The 20,460-nt window shown below is 34.1% G+C and overlaps 1 protein-coding gene across 2 annotated transcripts in view; it reads left to right on the top strand.

Annotated features, from left to right (window-relative positions):
* The window catches only part of LOC306862126 (delta-sarcoglycan-like), a 310,739-nt gene that overhangs the window by 45,031 nt on the left and 245,248 nt on the right, over positions 1 to 20,460 (top strand). The gene's annotated exons all lie outside the window — the stretch shown is intronic.

Genomic DNA, 20,460 nt, shown 5'->3' on the forward strand with positions numbered 1-20,460 from the left:
GTGATGTGTGATGCCTGCTGAGGTAGCTCATTACTCTGAGCCAAGAGACTGAGGTTACACATCGGCCAAAACATCTCTGCCAAAACACCTCTGTCACACTCACAAATGCCAAACACTTGTATTTCCCATCCTCAATGGCAGGCTGTTTTTCTAGTTTCTGTAAAAGCAGAAGTGTTGTATGGCAGATTCTTTGTGTTCAGAGAATTGCTGCTACATCTCAAGTATCTGATGTAAGAGGCACTTTTTGCCACAGTTGTGTGATTTCTTGTTTAGTGCAATTCAGCCTATATCTACTCTCCTAGCCACACGCCTCTTGCAGTATTATATTCCCCTTTTCTCCCACTTAAGAAGATACTTCTTGATGCTAAAAAGTCATTGTGGCAGTGTGCAGGCATCTTAGATGTGTAGTTATAGGGCCAAATGTGCCAATGACTAGTTTGTAAGCAAAGATAGACTAAAAAGATGTAGAAGGAATCATTTGTGCTAGAGATCTAATGAGCACCTAAGGGCAGGTTGGCATGTTGTCTGGCCAGGGATAGAAAAATCCCTTCATAGATTTGAACAGAATTAATACCAGAGAAAAGGAAATTAGCTGCTTCGCTTACCTGCTTGTGACGAGCATGGCAGTTGAAAATGGGATAGTTTTTAAAAACCATCATATGTTTGCAACATTTATAGAATGTATATTTTGAAAAGAAAAATATTAAATAAAAATAAGTTTAGAAAATGCTTTTTAACATTATTGTTGGCATTGATATACAAATATCGTTATCCTGAAATGCTTGAGCTGTCTTGAGTCAACTGAATGTAGGGTACAATGGGGCTAAAGGCACACCTTAAGAAAAAAAAAATAGCTTTCAGAAAAAAAATTTCAGAAAAAAAAGTTTGTATTGCACATTTATGAGCCACAGATTTTGTGTGAAAATAAATCAAGTCGTATATTTTGCTTAAAAATCCTATAAATGTATGAGGTGGCAAGGGGACCTTTCACCCCACACATGGTGTAAAAGGCTCTCCAGCAAGGGGCAAAAGGCACACAGTATGGAAACAAATACTTTAGCTAAAACTGTTTTTTTGTTTGTTTTTTTTTTAATCATGTAAGTTAATCCTTGTTCAAAATAATCCGTTTAGCAAAGTTTGTACTATTTTCTGCTTATTTTGATAAAAAAAATTATTATTTTTTTGTTCAGTAAATATACTGTCACTAAAATACTTTATAAAAAAAAAAAATCAATTTCAAAAAAGTTAAATAATTATCCCAAAGACTCTGAAAAAAAGTAAAGCATTATAGGAGGTCCCATAATAATTTAATATACTGTAGATGTACAGTAGTAACAACAAATTCTATTTTATTTCATGATATGATTAACATCATGTTTTTAAATTTGATGGTTTTTAAATTTGATCCATCTATTATTTATCATGTTAATTATTATGCCTTTTAGCTCCAGTGCCAGGGACACTTTTTACCCCCAATACTATACTTTTCCATATTCTTTTGTTATTTAAAAACTGTTGCTTTAATTATCTTAAACAAAACTGAAAATCATTACGAAAACTTTTATCATTTATTTATTTTTATTTTTTTTAAATTAAATATTAGATCTAGTAAGCATATAATCAACTTTGTACTGCTGCTCAGGATCGTGTCAAGGATCACCCACATTTGCACGTGCATCTTGAAAAGATGCTTTGGAAAGAGCTATGCCAAGTTTTCGGCCATCTAGTGGTTTCGAGGAAAATACAATCAAAGGGGCCTTTTAGGGGCACCTTTAGCACAGTCATACCCTATAACTTATTCAAGTTGGATACAGTTAAACTAGAAGTTAATGAAAGTCGGTGTTACATTCATAACGTCCTATATAAATCTAACATTTGATGAATATAAATGAAAAACTTCTATAATGTAAATAATTAAACAACATGTCTTAAATGCTAGACATATTTTAAGATTTTGACAGACATACATCAGAGTAAATGGAAACACACAGCAGGCTAGACAAACAAGAATTGAATGGAAATATAAAAAAATATGCTATGGGCATATTTGAACCTCAGAGTAACAATTATTGAGTGTAAAACAACATCAGTGAAACACAGTTTAAAAAAAATACATTCACCCAGCCTTTAATATTAAAAGTTATGGCAAATACATTCTGGGATGCCCTCTGACCATTTCTCCATGTGCTTTCCAACAGCCTAGAGGCAGCTGATGCATTGATGCTGAAAGTAAAATTTTATTATTGCTCCCAAAAAAAAAAAAAACACTGAGACATTTTTCTTAATATCTTCTGTTACATGTATTAAATGTTACAATTATCCCTGTTGTTCCCTAAGGCTCAGCTCTAAATTTCAGTCCCTGCTGCTTTCTTTAACTTGTGTGAAATGAGTTCCTGTTAAAATCCCTTATATTAGCGTAAGAGCTCTGTGCTACACAGCACATCAGCAAAAGGGCTTCTATAGAGAGTATTAATTCTGTTTGGGTGGGAGGCATGTATATCAACAGCAGACTCCACAGAGACAGGAAACGGGAGGATTATTTTTGCACTCTAATGAATCTACTACAAGCTCCGACTTAATTGGTGGCCCCTAGTTTGCATTTGATGTGTTGAGAAGTAAAAAAGGCTAAAAGGAGGGTGAAACGAAATTAATATGTAAAAAACGAAACAATCCGTCAACATTCTTTTGAAGTGGTGCAGGAAAAGACGAGGCAGGATGTGAAGCCAGTAGAACCTGGGTCTGTGCACACAGATCTGTTTGAATAAATATGTAATCTGAGCCTACAGGACTATGATGCATTAAAAATGAGGACACATTTGACTCTTAAGAAAATGCTCAGAAATGTACAGCAAATTTGGTTGCTGTCATTTGCGTTTCAATTCAGCTGAATGCACAGGTGCACACATTTACATAGGTATGTGTGTGTGAGGTTGTTTAGATTTTTTTTTTCTATTTCCACAACCACAGGCTGTCTTTCTTACTGTACGTTGTGTCATGCTGATGCATTTGGATGGGTATAAAAGCTGTCTAGAGCAGATGCACTACAAAAACTTATTTTCAAATATTTATCAGGTGCTGTCTCTTAAAAAAAGAAAAAAAAGAAAGAAAACGGGGGTAAAAATATATAGGTGAAACAAAAAGTTTTGATTATCTGTAAAAAAAATAAAAATTATTACCTGTGGATGATGATGATGATGATAATAATAATAATAATGGTTCACATTTAAAAGTTTGTATTTCAAATTATTATTATTATAATAAACTATAGATACACAAAAAGTAATGATATTAATACTATTTTGTAATGTTTTATATTTAATGTTTATATATTTATTTTATATTACATTTGTGTTATTATCATTAATATTAATAATAATAAAAATAATAATAATAAAAAGATTTTTAACCATTTTTAATATCTCAATTCTCATGCAATTCTGCTTTAAGTAAATTGATATTTCTAAATGTATGTATATATATATATATATGTGTGTGTATATTTGTCCTATGTAAAAAAAAATATATATTTATAATAACTGATGAACCTCTTTTTTTTCGTAAGGAGCTAATTACTTTAATCAAGCAAACATGACTATTATTCCAGATCCGTTCATATTGGATACAGATCGTAACGGTTCTGAAATATATGACAGTGAATTCAAACAACATCTTTAATAGATTGGCCAATTAAATTCTTATGTCTGGCCAATAAAACCCAACAGTGAAAAATGACATTCACTTATTGTCTGTTGAATCTCTTGGAGACTAAAAGGCCAGTAGGTGTCCCATTCTCTAAAACCTTTCTCAACCAAAACTTAAATTGATACATTACACTTCATATGAGGTCTTTTATTTGCCTTGGGATTTATTCAGGAGAACAACGTTTGACACATCTGTCCCCAATAGCGGAAAGCATGTGAATCCATTTTGACTGCCAAAACTGTCACATTTGTCTATTAAAATGCCTCTACATCCTGTGAAAAGAAGTCCTCCTGTTCTCTGTTTAGTTATTTAAATCTGTTATCTTGTGCAAATCTGGCCAGCTGCTCTACGAAGGAGAAAGAAACCTCTGTCAACCTCCCCGTCTGTGTCACAGAGATGCTTGTACCTTTCGGAAGGAGCCACATGAAGAATCGACTCCCACGTAGACACGTCTGGGCCTGTCGAAAAGCGGCAACCATGTGGGTGCAAACGCTTTCATTATTTGATTGCCATCTTATGTGCAACGCCTGCTGAATTCTTGGCCATAATAAATGTGGCACGTGGGCCTCCGGCATGGTATTAAGTGCACAATAACTCTGTGTATCGTTTTGATGCAGACCTGCACAGCTGCGCGACTGAGCTCTGGGGCTCAGCTTAAGGGTGATCCTCCGTGACTGACACATAATGTAGAATGAGGGTCACCTTATTATATTGCCGACATCTGCTATCCTCCAGCTCCATGATTTGCAGGAAAAAAAGTGCACAAATTATACTGGGGAGTTTGTAGGGGTCTCACCACCTCAATTAAGGTTTGAACCACCCCAAAGGAAGTCAAAACAAAAGCTTAGAGAGCTGTGTCTTAAGTATCTTAAACCTACAAAATATGTACATTGCATAAAACTAGAGCTAAAATACAATATAAGTTGCATGAGACAATTTTTATTACAATTGTATATATATATATATATATATATATATATATATATATATATATATATTTAATTATAATGTTATTGTGTTTCCGTTATAATCTTATGTGTTTCAGTTGCGTGCACACAAAGCACTTCTTTATAATGAGCCGATGGCAGCCCTTTGTATATACAAAAGTAATCAGGGGTTTATGCATATTTTCAAGAATGTTAATGTAAGCAAATGGATTATGGATAATATTGTCTATGTGAGTGATGGTCATATTTACCTGCTGTACGGTTGGTTGCATTGACTAATGAGCTTCTTGAATTAGATTTTTTTAACCCTTTATTCTTTAGCGTTGACTGGTTGAAAATATTTAATGTCCAAACAATGGGCTATACCTGCAAACTGCAGCTATTTTTGTTCATGTGAACATAATTTTATTATCAGCAGAGTACAATATCTTAATCTGAATTCAAACTATATATGTAGCAACACTACACTACCATTCAAAAATGTGAAATTACTATGATTTTTGAGAGAGCATCTGATTAAAAAAAAAAACCTGATTTAATGAAAAATTATTGGACTGACAAGCTTCAGAATCAATAATCTAGGCTGTCAAATACATTTGCCTCTATATATGACTTTGATCTCTGCACAGTTTGCCTATATAATTTGGGAATGTCTGAAACATATCAGAGCAACTGCTGTCTTGTGCACTTACCTAGACTAATATCATGGTTCAGCAGCTCCTTCAGCCTCAGGTGTCCTGTCTAACTGCTGAAGCCTGTCAGATTTGTTGCTGAGAAGCTTTTTTCCAGCCACAGAAAATGTGCACTAGCCAAAACTATAAATAACAAATCTGAAATACACAATGGTAGCAACATTGATTGCTAATGTCTCTCCTTTCTGAAGCTGTACTGATTCAGAAGCTGACAATTTTTCTATATTAATATGACATTCAGTCAGATGTCTAACTGAGGTTGATGCAGTTGTTGATGTGACCAAATATTGCTAATGTTTAAAGAAAAAGTGAAATGCAGTCCCCCACCCAAATGTACAAATCCCATGAAAAAGCATACTGTACCACTGGGAATGCTTTAATTTTACGAATGACATTTCTACACAAACTGAAACGTCTGCTCCCTAGACATTACAACACTCACTTTACGATGTCCTGCCCTATCACACAAACACATCTAGCCAAGATCCCGCCGTCTCCCCCAGGGTCTTCTCAGCCTAATGGAATGTAGTCTCCTCACACAGCGGCACACTCACAGAGCAATTACGACGACAGATTCATTTAAGGCTGGCCGCAAGCTCTGGCAGTGGACGTGAGGCGCGCTCTGACAGTGAACAGACAGCCCATTCACCTTTCATCAGCCTCGCTGGCTTTCTCACTGTACAATATCCCACACAGGAAATGATGATTTCAGTCAGAAAGAACAATAAGGACTGTATCAGATGGACGTCATTGCGTTGTCCTCGGCTGAAGAAATATGTTTGGCAACTATCACAAGACTCTTTTTAGCCAATTTGAGGCAGTTTGGAGCCAGCTGGCAGGTTGAGTGCCGAGCTTTCAGTAGCTCTGTCGTTTGTATTGCTGCTTCTTTTTTGTCGTGCCACATATTCTGAACAAACAGATCCCTTGGGCCATAGCACTCTGCGTCTCCATAATGACACAACACAAAGGTGGAAAAGTTTGGGAATTTAGGTTTAAAACCCTCACCTTGAGCACCTTAAAAGAGATAGCCAGACTGTCCATTGAATGGGTTATAACTATTTGTGTGCCATATTAGGAAATATCTACCCATGGTTCTCTTTTTGTGAAAAAAAGTTTTGTGTCTCATCTTCAATGAGAAAAAGGACTTGAGAAAAATAAATAAAATATCATTTAATTTTAAAGGGTACATCAGATGCCCATTTTCTCCAAGCTGGTATGATTCTATAACATTCTTTGGTTAAAATTGATCAGTGGTAGTGTAAAACAACACCCTTTTTACCTGGTCAAAAACAAAAACTTACTTACTTTTACCTGCTAATGAGCTCTGCTCACCCCACCCCTCTCTTCTGTGGGGTTATGAGCAGCTCTCTGAGAGATTGTTAACTTTAGCTGCATTCATCGGGAAACTTGTTAACTAGCACATTATTGGGAAAGGCGATTTGCAAAGATTCATGAAAAAAAACTTATAGCCTACTCACTTTTCTGGAGGTGAAGCTGGATCAAACAATTCACGTGAACATAGATGCATTTAAGTAGAACAGGGGTGCATTCCCTTCAAAAGCAAAAGTAATCCACTGCATCTTCAGCCGTTCAGATGTCCAGAGTAAATGACAACTGCTATGTTCATTATTACATCCAACAACAAAACACCTCAGTCGCTTAGGAGACATTCTTGCCTACACCTGCTCTGGCATAGAAACAATGGCGGACTGTTTACAGTTCACTCAGGGCAGGTCTGTGCTAAAATTGTACGCTTTTAATTCACTAGCTCATTAGAGTCATTTGTCGGGAATCAGGATACATTCATTATGCAGTATATTTTTGATTCACTAAAATAAAACTGATTCATTAGAATGCATGTGTGGGAACGAAACAGATCAATTTTTGTTTCCCAACCCTAATATTGAATTAAAAGGTGCTGTAAATGGTTCTGCCCATTTTGCTAGATTTAGGGCCTGTTCACAAAGATACAATAATTACAACACAATAAACAATAATAATAATAATAATACAATAAACCAAAGATATGTCAGCCAACCTGGACATACAAAAAATGAGTGTTTTTTTTTTTCAAGTGTTTAAAATGTTTTAGTTATACTTTATTTTGAAGGTGTTCTTGTTACAGTATAATTATACATTTAAGTACTTATTAATTAATGTACTTTCTATATGGTTAGGGTTAAGATTAAAGTTTGGCTTAGGGTTACTGGCATGTAATTATGCATAATTAATTGTTATTATAATACTAAGTATATTTAACATGTAACAAGGACACCTTAAAATAAAATCTTGTTTCTTTTTTTTTTATACTTCACAGAGACTAGTGCCTAGACAGATGCGATTTCCTCAGTCACCTATTTCCGTGGTATCTGTCATGCAGGGACATTTAATATGTGGTATTGCAAAAAAATCACTTACAGCACACTCTGGTGTGAGAGTGTAATTTGATATTGTGTAGAGGCCCATATGCCATGGTGCCATGACACCTACATTGTATTAGACTTTCCTCATCTGGCTAATTACATAACAAGGCAATGAATAGGTCTGAGCATATTCGTAATTATCCTGGGTAGCCTAGACTTATGAATTCCCCTTGTTAGCACCATGTCTAAGGATTACTAATTTAGCCTGATGTTTCCTTTCATTTTCATTGCTTATTGATTTCATATTCATGACTCCGAAATTAAGGAACGGGTGCCTTTTGAGTCCAATTAAACAAGCCTGGCATGGTCCTAGGAGAAATGATTATGGCAAATAAGAGCATTTTCATGGGCTCAGTGTATAGCGCTCAGATCACCTCTGGAGGATAATGTTAGCAGGAGAAGAAACCCATAAATGCTGCCCTGGGTGTAAGATCGAGTGGCTGCATAATAATCACACAGTAGCTTTGAGAGTCTATAGCTGAAATATCATAGGTTTTTATTATTATGAGCTGACAGATTGGCTATTCATGTATCTTAAGTGTATAGCTATTTTTTGCTTTTATTGTTTTTTTTGTTTTTTTTTTGTTTGTTTTGTTTTTCTCCTCAGCTGTCTGCCATGGTTAGAGATGCCTGAACATGGCATAGCATGAGAGTAAAGGAATTGTAGTTTTTTAAAGACTGTATTACAGTGCGACTGGTTTTGATGGTGACAGTGGTCAAGGCCTTATTTAAAGGCACACATAGTTCTGATGCTCTATTATGCTTAAGTATGTATTTGTTGATGTATTTGGTATCAGCATTTGAATAAAAATTGCTGAAACAATTGTGTCTTAAATCAAAACGTCTGGATCAGGGTTAATATATTTTTTTTTATTATTTTCATTTTGATTTTATTTACATTTAAATTTCAAATCACCGTTTCAGTTTAGTGTAGCTTTTGGTTAGGGTTTGTAGCCCCCCTCCCCCCAAGTTAATTTGGTTTATGTTTTACTTTTATTATGTTTTACTTTTTACATAGTTAGAATCTAGTGTTAATACAGTGTTGCTATTTAGTGTCAATTTTGTGTTTAGTTAGTTTTATTTCAAATTAATTTTAGCTTTCCCCAGCTCTGCAGAATTTTATAGTGAAAACATATATATTCTTCTTTTCAGTACACTTTCGCTTTTGTTTTTATTATTACTTTGCTTAAAATAATAATAATAATAATAATAATAATAATAATAATAATAATAAATGCTAATGGGGGTAAGAAATAAACTTAATTCAAAATTATATTCTTGGTAAACAAAACCTGATTTCCTATGCAATTTGCTTCTCAGGTTTTTAGGTTCTCAAAGTTTTATTTAAAAACATATTTTGATATTTTTACTTCAAGACGAGTCAAAACCCTGAGATACTGAAAAAGCCTATTATTTCACATTTCACATGTTGAGGAACTAGAGGGTGTGAGAATCCTTCCTCTCTGAATTATGTTGTCACATTTGGAAAATGGTGTTTCTCTTTTATTCCTGATGCGTTTTCACAGTCTCCGTCTCTGTTTTTCTGGCTCTTGTCCTAAGCCTTTTGATTTCTTCTCATCTCTCTCCCTGTCCTTCGGTGGAGCTCTCTCTTTGCTTTCTTCTCCTCTCTGTTTTTTCTTTCTATCCTAAAGGTTTGTCTTTGTGAAGAATACCCTCTGTCCACTGTCTAATGTAGTTAATGTCTTTACCTCAGCTCTGGAAAATAGCTTGCATAACATTGACATTTTTATTTATTTACTTATTTACTTACTTGCTTACTTGCTTGCCACACTGATATGGGAATTTCAGAATATTATATACTGCAAAGAATGATGTGTTATATTTCCTGTATTTTTCCCAGATATTAATATGATATTATTATTACTATCATTATTATTACTAATAAAAACTTTTTTTTGTCCCAACTGAGGACCACTGACATATATGTAAAATGATAATGAATAATGATAAATAATAATAAGATCAAAAAGAAATGATTGATTTATTCAATCTGAATTAATAGAAAGGGCATTGTGTCATCATTAATCAAATATGTCAGGTCTGATACCAAAGAAGATGATTTGCATCAGGATGTTTGCATTATGTCACTTGACCGCTAGAATAGCTTAAGTTTCTTCAATCCCAAAGATCAGGTCTGATTTTTTCATCAAGACACTTGATTGACTCTCCCATATTCCAGAATGTAGTGTATTAATGACCATGAATGTTGGTGGTCAGGGCAGATGAGAATCAAAAACAATCACATCAGACAAGTGTTCTAAATGTACACCCATTGTGCCCAGCTACCATATAATCAGAGTCTCCCTCCTCTGCACTGTCAACCTGGCTTTTATTTCTCAACCCAGAAATCCATCTTTACCCTGTCAGGAGAGAGAGAGGGGAAAAGAAAAGAATAAAGAAAGAAGCACCAAGTGGAGGAATGGAAAAATAATTATGAGGAAGATAAGTGAGGATAGTGTTGGGGTGGGGGGCATCTATAAAAAAAAATTGTGTCAGCTGTCTTAATATTTATTGATTGTGTTCTTCTGCCTCTCTTTCCTTAATTTGAAGTTTGTTTGTGTGCTCATGGACCAGGTGAAGAAAGAAAACACATTTTGGCCAAGCCTGACAGAATAGACAATGTGTGAGAAGAACAAATGCTGTCAAGGAGACAGCAGGATTTTTTTATACCGCGTTATTTTTTTATAGTTATGTTTGTGAAAAAGGTATGCCATTTAATTTTGCATTTCAATTAGGGATTTATCTGGTCTTTACATATGTTAGTGTTTCTTTGCTACAACACGCAGTGTTTAGCAGCTAACCATGTGCAGAGGTGTTCCGGCTGTGCATTGGTCTTAACGTGATTTGCACAAGCAGGACATACTCCTGGAACAACATCCCTTTCATTTTAGCCCCCTTTGATTTTGGGATTACAATGCTGTGAAAAAAAGTGTTTAAACCTCTATGATTCTTTCATATTTTTTGTATTATATTTATATACCTAAAGTTGCAACATAGGCTCATTGAAAACCAGTGACTCTACTTACATTTTTTTAAAAATTTAAAATCTTCCTATACATAATTTTCTGCACAATTCACTGCAATAATTTAGTCAGCTCCCTATAAATTTTTTGGTTCCGGATTAGAGGAGTGAATATTGTAAAGATGCTTTTTCAGGAACAAACATGTATGATGATACAGAAACAGGTTTTGCATTTTTATTTCTTGTGAATAATATTGTTCTAATGTGGTGATACTGCTAACATCACTTTAGTTCACTCATATGTTGTGTGGCAGAGCATGACAAACTACTGTAGTGAGCATCCTCCTGATGTGGGATTCCCTCTCCATCCATTCACCTTTTGAGAAAAATGTATTTGTTTGTTTGTTTGTATTGTCCAATGAAAGTAATTTGGATCCAGTGTAATTTGAATGCTTATAATTTAATTGAATACTTAAGAAAATTGAATACTTAAGAAAACATATGCAAACAGAAAAAGCACCAGCAAATTAAGAAAACTTCTTCATCAATTTGACAGCACGGGCTGCAAATGCAACACAACCAAATACAAAAACCCACTGCAAATGCTCACAACACAAACAAATAAAGAAACACACTGCACATGCTCGCAACACAAACAAAGAAAGAAATGCACTGCACCAATAAAGAAAAGCACTACACATGCTCACAATACAGACAAAAAAGAAACACACTGCAAATGCTCACAACACAAATAAATAAAGAAACACAGCCAAATAATGAAACATGCAAGTATCACAGACCACAATGGGAGGACCCTAACAATGCCACAATTACCCCAACAAAATTACCCCAAAATCAACCATGATTTGTTTTTACTTAATAGTGTTTTTATTAAATTTTTTGTATAAGAAATGTATTTATTAATTCATTCATTTTACTAGTAAAACCACATGGTCAATTTTAAGGGAAGTTGTAAATTAAAGTTAGGGAAGTAAGCCAGTCAGTTTACACAGCCTTTCACATTTACAGTAATTGTGTAATTCGTCACCTTATTTAGGCTAATAATATCCAAAAAAATAAAAGCTAAGGAATTGTATGAGCAAGATGTTAAAGTAAACGAAAATCTCACCTTTCAGAGCAAACATTGATAAGTACCATATGTCCCATCCATGTTCGTCACTTTGCGGTTCCGTTAAACATTTCCTATTTGTATTTGTAGTGTGAGAATTTACAGTGCTTTTTTTTATATTTGGTTGAGTTGTGAGCATTTGCAGCGCATTTCTGATTTTGTTTGTGTTGTGAGTATTTGCAGCACATTTCTATTTCTCAAACTGATGAAGATGTTTTCTTAAATTGCAGGTGTTTTTTTTCTTTTTCTAGTTGCATTTGTTTTTTTCATTTGTAGCGCATTGAGCTCTCTCAGCTATCAATACGATTGACTTTTATTATATGATGTTCTATGTTTTGTGGCATTTATCAGTATAAAAGATAATGAATTATTCAAATTCTTATAAGAATATTGGGCTTAAAGGGGTAATCGGATGCCCATTTTACACAAGCTGAAATGATTCTTTAGGGTCTTAATGAAAAGTTTATAATCACTTTGGTTAAAATTCCCAATGATAGTGTAAAAAACTAACCTAGTCTCATGGCATTTACATACCTGAGTGCACTTTTTAGCGAGACAAGAAATATGTACCAATAACTACATATTACTGCAGTTTCAGTTTCCTAAAGAAACAAACACTAGAGGCAGTAAAACTGCGACACCTTTTACTCCTTTTCGCACAAATTTACAGAGTTTAGATTAATGAAGCATATTTTTCGCACAATTACTTTAAGAATATCATGTTACGACTTCAAAACAATATTAATACCCACATGGAAAGAACCTATATGAGGATATATGCGCATATATGAAACCTATATGCAGTATATATGCACATATATGATAACATATATGCTGCATATATGCGTATATATGCCACATATAGACAAAATTGAGGTGCATATATGTGCATATAAAGGCCATATAGGTCTCCTGTATTGCTTCTTTATATCCACATATAAGCCCTATATGTACATGTAAATGTAAATTTCGACATTTTGGCCTTTTATTTATGTTGTCTAGCAGCTAAAAAAATTTGTAATAATTTTACTAATATATAGGTAAACATATAGGTGCATATATGCACACATATATATACACATGCATATATGTACCTATATAGGTACATGTATGCACGTATATGTGTACATATATGTATGCATATATGTGTACATATATGTACGCATATGTGTACATATATGTGCATATATGTACATATATTATAGGAAAACGGCCAATTTTATATATGTCACATATATTAAAAACATATATCAAAACCTATATTAAAACATATATGTTTATATAGGTTATTTCCGTGTGGGTATGCTGGGAGAATTGAAAACTGATGCTTTTGAATGTTAGCATCACAAATCCAGCCTCGTATCTATGGGTTTGTTCGGTAGCTCACGGAGTACGGAGACGAAATGGCACGGTTGCATCAACAAATACATTTTTATACCAGTTTTGCATTTGTTAACACTATCGGGTAGGTTTAGGGTTGGGTTTGGTGTAGGGCATATTTCCAACACGATAGAGCATTAACTTTTAGGGACAGACCCCGGATATTTGAATTATGAACCGCCGCAGTACGTACCTGTAGCAACATAATAAAAACACAGCAATATGTACCTATATCAACATAATAAAAACGTGCCAGGGTTCACATATTTAACCTGTGATTTAGTGCCACTCAGTGGACATTTCTCTTTGAAACTGCGGCGAAGCGTGCAGTAAGGTACGTAAAATGGTTTCGCACAGGAAGTGCACAGAGGTACGTATTTTTATGAGACGAGGTTGTAAAAAACACCTTCTTTACCCTGTCAAAATCAGCTCTGTTTTCATGAAGCTGTTTTTTAGTCCATGTTGCTAGTGAGCTCTGCTGACTCCACCCCTCTCTTCTCTTATCGACCGCTCCAGACATGTCGACGGGTCAGCCATCTCGCATTCACCATAATAATCAATGAATATTCAAAGATATACAAGTGTATAACTTGCTGTTGTAGATGCACACAGTCAATGTGCTCAAAGATTCGCAGTTCATTCCAAAAATGGTGGATGGCTTGCATATCGCGGCCCATAGAAACAGTCAATAATGAGGCATCTAGGTATATACTGTATATATATGGAGCATACTAAACTTCAGCTGCGAAACTGGCTAACTAGCACTTTATTAGGAAAGACTCATAAAAACCCTTATACTCACTTCTTCTGTAGATAAAGCTGGATCACAAATGATTCCGGCTAATATAGATGCATTTATGTAGATCGGGGATCAGTGGATTCTCTTCAAAGCTAAAGTAACGTTAATCCTCTGCCTCTTCAGGGGCTCAGATGTCAGGAGTAAATGACGACTGCTATATTCATTATTACATCAAACAACTAAACACTTCAATAGCTTAATCGGAGACATCTTGTCTTCCCCTGCATCAGAGTTGACACAATGGCGGACAGCTCTCAGCTCACTCAGGGTGGGTCTAAGGTAAGAAGGCCTTGTCAATCAACTATTATGGGAGGGGCCTGTACAGAACTACATCATTCTGACAGGAACCTCAGAACAGCCTGATTTGAGAAAGGGGATTTTAAAATTTAAAAAAGGGGATAAAAAAAAAAAAAAACACTGGGTGGATTTTTATCATTATAGGATGGATGTGCACACTCACTTTCAACACACATTTATGTTCAAACAACTTGCAAAGTGAATTTAGCATCCGATGACCCCTTTAATAAAACTGAAAGGAACTGACTACTGCAACATCATTTGCGGAAGCTTGCAATTAGTTTTCAGATTATTATCAAGATATTTTTTGGCTTATATGTGGATGTGATTGAAATGAATGAACATTGGGTGCAAAGATAGACTATTGTAAGCAATCCCAGCATGCTCAGTGGTTGAAAACAGATCTGCAGTAATTGCAGATATAAAGAGTGCCTTTGAAGTGCATAGAAACAGTTACATCAACAAATGACCTAACAAGATCCATTTGAGAAGGTCAAGTTTCCCTTTCTGAGTTCTAACGGAAAAGCATGGTCTTTGCATTAGTGAGCTGTCATCTTCTCTGCTTAGAATGTGCAAACAGAGATGCTAAGTGCTTAACGGTTCAACTGGACACATTTATCACTTTTATTCAGCAGGTTTTAATAAATGACATCTATGATGCTTTAAAGCCAGGAAGGATTAATGTCTTCAGCAATGCATAAGCACTTTGAGGCTAAAAGGAGGTAACTCCTGAACTCCTGAGTTGAAATATAGAAGTTACTGTACAAAAGTTATGCCTGACAGTGTTTACATGTACCATGTGTGTGTATTGTTTTCTAACTAGAGTTTATTAGCACAAACGTGTTATGTTCAGCTACCAGTCTTTGAATATAATACATTTATTTTTAGAAGCACAATTGCAGAAGATAACACAACTTTTATTCTGAAATATATCTTGGTTTGTTCTTAAATCATAAATATTTATTTATATCAACATTTGTTCAGTTGATTCACTATTTTATAGGTCTGACTTTTTATAAGCTTTTTTTTTCTTTTGTTCTTTGGGAGGCCATATGTTTGTTATGTAATAGCTAGCAGCTGTTGATGTCAATTTGTACAACAATCTAATCACAAGCTGTGAATTATATGGTACAGTGTGAGGCAAATTCTATAGTAATTACAGATCACACAAGTGACGCTAAAGCAAATCTAATACATTCACTAGCAGTTAAGAGTTTGATTGACAGCTCTCTTTCTGACTTCTAAACATAAATACAACTTAAACAATATTGTAATTTAATATTGTGTCATTAGCACCATCTGCAAACAGTATTCCACAGGTGTTATTCTTTACAGTGCCAGCAAATTTTGGCTTAAACCACGTACATTTTAATATCCCAGTGCATCTGTATTTGTGCATGTAAATTGCGTAAAAGAAAGAAAGAAAGAAAGAAAGAAAGAAAGAAAGAAAGAAAGAAAGAAAGAAAGAAAGAAAGAGAAAGAAAGAGTGGCAAAGTCATGATTGTTGAATTGGAAGTTTCCTGCATCTATTTCATTAGCGGGTTCTCAGACAGATCTTGTTGCCAGTCAACAAAGCAAAGGCATTGTATCACTGTCTCAGACCTGTGTGTTTTCCTGACGAGCAATTAACTGAAGGAATATTGTGTTGTCTGAATGGAAGTTGGGAGGTATTATGAAACAATGGCTCAGAAACACTGCTAATACATCTCACCTGTCAATCATTCCCTTGGCTGTTTGAAACTATTAATCATGAATATGTATTGTATTGCTCTCCAGTCATGTCATTTAAACATTGATTTATAGACAATAAACCTAGGTGACGTAGGAACGTTTTGATTTTATTCAAAATTTCCCAAAATTATATATAATGTGTATTATATAATATATATTACATACAAACAGTACAATACTGATATACAATTATTATATTATATGTGACCCTGGACCACAAAACCAGTCTTAAATTGCTGGGGTATATTTGTGGGGTATATTTGTAGCGATAACCAAAAATACATTTTATTACCTGCCAAAAATCATTAGGACATTAAGTAAAGGTCATGTTCTATGAAGATATTTAGTAAATGTCCTACTTTAAATATATCAAAACTTCATTTTTTATTAGTATAAATCTCAATTTCGAAAAATTGGCCCTTATTATATTATATTATATTATATTATATTATATTATATTATATTATATTATATTATATTATATTATTATATGTGCCCTCTAGAAGTTTGTGCTCTGCAAGTGATCGGCACATTATTGTGCCACCCTAAAGAGGCACAAAATCACTTTCATGGACTTCTACATTAATTGTTCCCTCCTGGTGGAATTCCCTCTAGCTCGGATTGCCAACTCAATCCGAGCTAGAAACACACCTCTTTCATCTTTATTTGACCCTCTAACTCTAGCACTCTCTATTCTAATTCTATTTTATCTGTTTGTTTTCTTTTTTGTGAAAAAAATAACAACAAACAAACAAAAACACTTGACCCTCTAACATTTGCTCTCTATTCATTTTCTAACTGTTTGTTGTAGCACTAGCTTTCTCTTCTTTTTCTATCCTGTCTACTTGTTTTCTTTTTAGTTATTATATAAAACACACACACACACACACAAAAAAAACATTTGCTATGTGCTGCCTTAGGCTAACCGAGACATGTCATAGCACTTGCATATTATTGCTCTTTTGTTGATTTTGATTGCTTCTTATCCTCATTTGTAAGTTGCTATAAAAGCATCTGCTAAATGACTAAATACAAATATTATATTATATTATATTATATTATATTATGTATTTACTTTCAAACTTGATGTGGTGTAAATATCAATATCTCTACATGAAAGACCCAGATGCATCATATTATTTTGTTTTGTCACTTCTTCCTAATGTCCCTATTTGTTCCCATCGTGAGAATGTAATTTGTGAATCATTGGCTTCCGGAGGATGTGTTATTGTGCTTCCACTTTGGAACGAGATAAAACGGTACACAGGACAACTCGGCATACATAGTGATATTTATAAATGAGTGGTCACTATATCTTTGAGGCTCATATTAATTTTCACTTCACTTTTAAATACAATTTGTATTCCATGTTAAGATGAGGTAGTACAGTGTGCAGCTCGGCTGATTGTAACCACACTGCTTTTTAGTAGATTGAATATCTGAAGCTGGAAAATGTTCATAAAAAAGATTGCATGCCAGTAAGTTTCTATTTTATTTTTGTGGTTACATAGATAAAAATGTTAACATATCACTTATTAATCATCCATGAACGCATAGTCATGTTTTGTAAATTATTAGTTCGTCATTAACTAATTACTTATAAATGACTTACAACTGAACGTTATTATAAAGTGTTACCCTGTATTGTCTTTATAGATGATGATAAGTATTTTTTTTTTGCAATGTATTGCAGATGCTCCCTGCATTTTGACAAAGGATGTAACATACTGCTTTGAAATTGATATTGATTTTACTGAGCCTATCACCTCTGATTGATTGAGTAGATGATCTGAAAAAAACAGGATCGATTTGATTTGCCTCAAAGGCATTTGGGCTTTGACCAACCAATCAGAATTCATATCAGGTTGATGCTACATTCATCAGGTGTAATGCTTGGACCATCTTCTCTAGACTAAGTTCTTCTGTTCTCCTGTTTGAGAGAGCCTTAGCAAGTATTTAACAAAACAAAAGGCTATGAAATGTCCTCAAACACTGAGGATGATGCTTACAAAATAGAATTTTACATCAGTTGATGATGTAAAGACCGTCACAGCAATACTTTACATGAAGTCTGCAAAGGTATGAATATGTTATTTTAGTAGCATTAATATACTATACATTTTTTGTTAATTATATATATTTTATTTATTTATTAATTCATTTTTATTTCAATATTTTTATATATATTTTCTTTTTTTTTTCTTTTAATTTTAGTTGGCATTCTAGTAATTTTGTTGTGTATTTTTTTCTTCTTATTATTATTGTTATTATTATTATTATTGCATTTTAATTTTTGGTTTTAGTTTATTTAGTTTTAATTATTTTAGTACTTCAATTTAAACAAAATGAAAATGAGAAATGTTGCCTTAGCAACTAGCTAAAATAAAATAACCTTAATTTGTTACAAGTAATGAATTTATGGGTTTAGTTTGTTTAATAATAAAACCCTTGGTGTGAATACTTTATAATATATTCATTATTTGGTAATCTTAAAATAATGTATTTGCAGATCTAAATACATTTTAATAATATGTTTTATAATAAATTGAAATGCATTATAATCTTTACAGTACCTAATCAAAATTATAGCAGAAAAGTTATATTTATGAACTTTTTATGCTTTTATTAGGGTAGGACAGTAGACAGCTGACAAAAAAAAAAAAAGCATTGGGCAGAGAGAGCATTTTGCATAATGGCCACTAAAGTATTTTCACTTCCAATTTGCAGGGTGAAGTGATGTGTCATAAAACCTGGACTAAACTGGGCTTCTAAGACCACACAGCAGTTTCCTTCAAATGACATTTTAACGCCTCATTGTCTTCTGTCATTATTTTGCTCATGCTGGGTCTGTACATTAGACGTACATCCCAACAGGGCAATCACAATGTCTTCAAGCTGGAATGTTGAAGCTAATGTTGTGCTGGTGGTACTGACCTGTCTGACCCTGTGATGGTCAGAACAGGAGTGTGCAGAGGGCAGGAGTGAAGTGCTGGTCCGGCAACACCCGTGGCACTTTATCAATCAACAACGGCATCTATTCCAGCTGGTGCCACCTGGCCTACTCCGTCAGTGTCAGCGGTTATTTCAAGTCACTGCCAAAACGAGGGACTGGATTTAGCTGCTGGCATGCACCAGGGTACTGTTACAGGTCATTAGATTATTGGAGTGGAGACTGTTTTCAAAATGATTATGAGAGGTGCTGGGAGTATTTTGGGGTCTTTTGGTATCCAACATTCTTATTTAATTATACAGGAGCTTGTAGGAGCATATAAAGAGTTGGGTTCACATGCAGTTATTGCACACCACTTCAATGGCATCTCTGAATTTAATAATAAAATGTCTTTAACTGTAAATTGAGTGTTTAATCTTATCATTATACATTACTGACACTCCATCCTCCAATTTGATACTGTTAAGTGCTTTGACACAATCTGTATTGTTAAAAGCACTATATAAATATAGGTGACTTGACTTGACACTTATTTTTTGTCTGAATCAAATTATTTTTTTGAGGACATAAGACCAAAAATGTCACTGTGATATAATTATCGTAAAATATCAGATAATTTGGCCTTTTTATGACAAGCCATTGTTAGTTTATTTAAATGAAATAATGGCTGGTCATATTTGTAAAAAAATATATATGTCACGGTGCACACAGCAGGGAGGACACAGGAAACGAGGATGTAACTCAAAAACATACTTTACTAGGACATCAGAGAAAGGACAAGGCAAGGCAGACACTGACAGGAACACCGGTGAGTAACGAGTAGACCAGACAAAATGGCACAACACAGACAGGACTATAAATACACAGGTAAATTAACAGACACGGCTGGATTCGAATAAACTACTAATGACATGAAACGAGAACAGGAAACAAACCAAATATGGGCACAAGAGGCAGGAACATATGACACACACAACAGTTCTCTTACAATATATATATAATTAATAAATAAATATTTACTTTATAAGCTTACAACACATTGCATTTTTATGTTATTAAACTGATTCATTAAACTTAAACATTGCTTAAAAGTAAAAAAAAAAAATACTGTTCCCTTTTCTTTTTTTTTGAACATTCTTTTTATAATCGGCCCATAAGCAACTTGACATATAATGACCCCAACTACTATTTGTACATATAAATCTAACTTACAATATAATAGCCAATGAAATATCAAAGTAAGCGATTAATTTGAACTGGGGCTGTGAATTAAATGCTTTAATTAAATATATGTATTCGACACCACTGCTGTTCAAATGTAATTGCTGGTTTATTTGTCTGTGTGTCTAGTGATTTTTTGTGCAAGCATTGCTCTTATCATTGATGAATCCCTGCCACTAGACAATTATTAGTGTAATTAGCACAAT

Source organism: Barbus barbus (assembly GCF_936440315.1).
Source record: "Barbus barbus genome assembly, chromosome: 43".
NCBI lineage: Eukaryota > Metazoa > Chordata > Actinopteri > Cypriniformes > Cyprinidae > Barbus > Barbus barbus.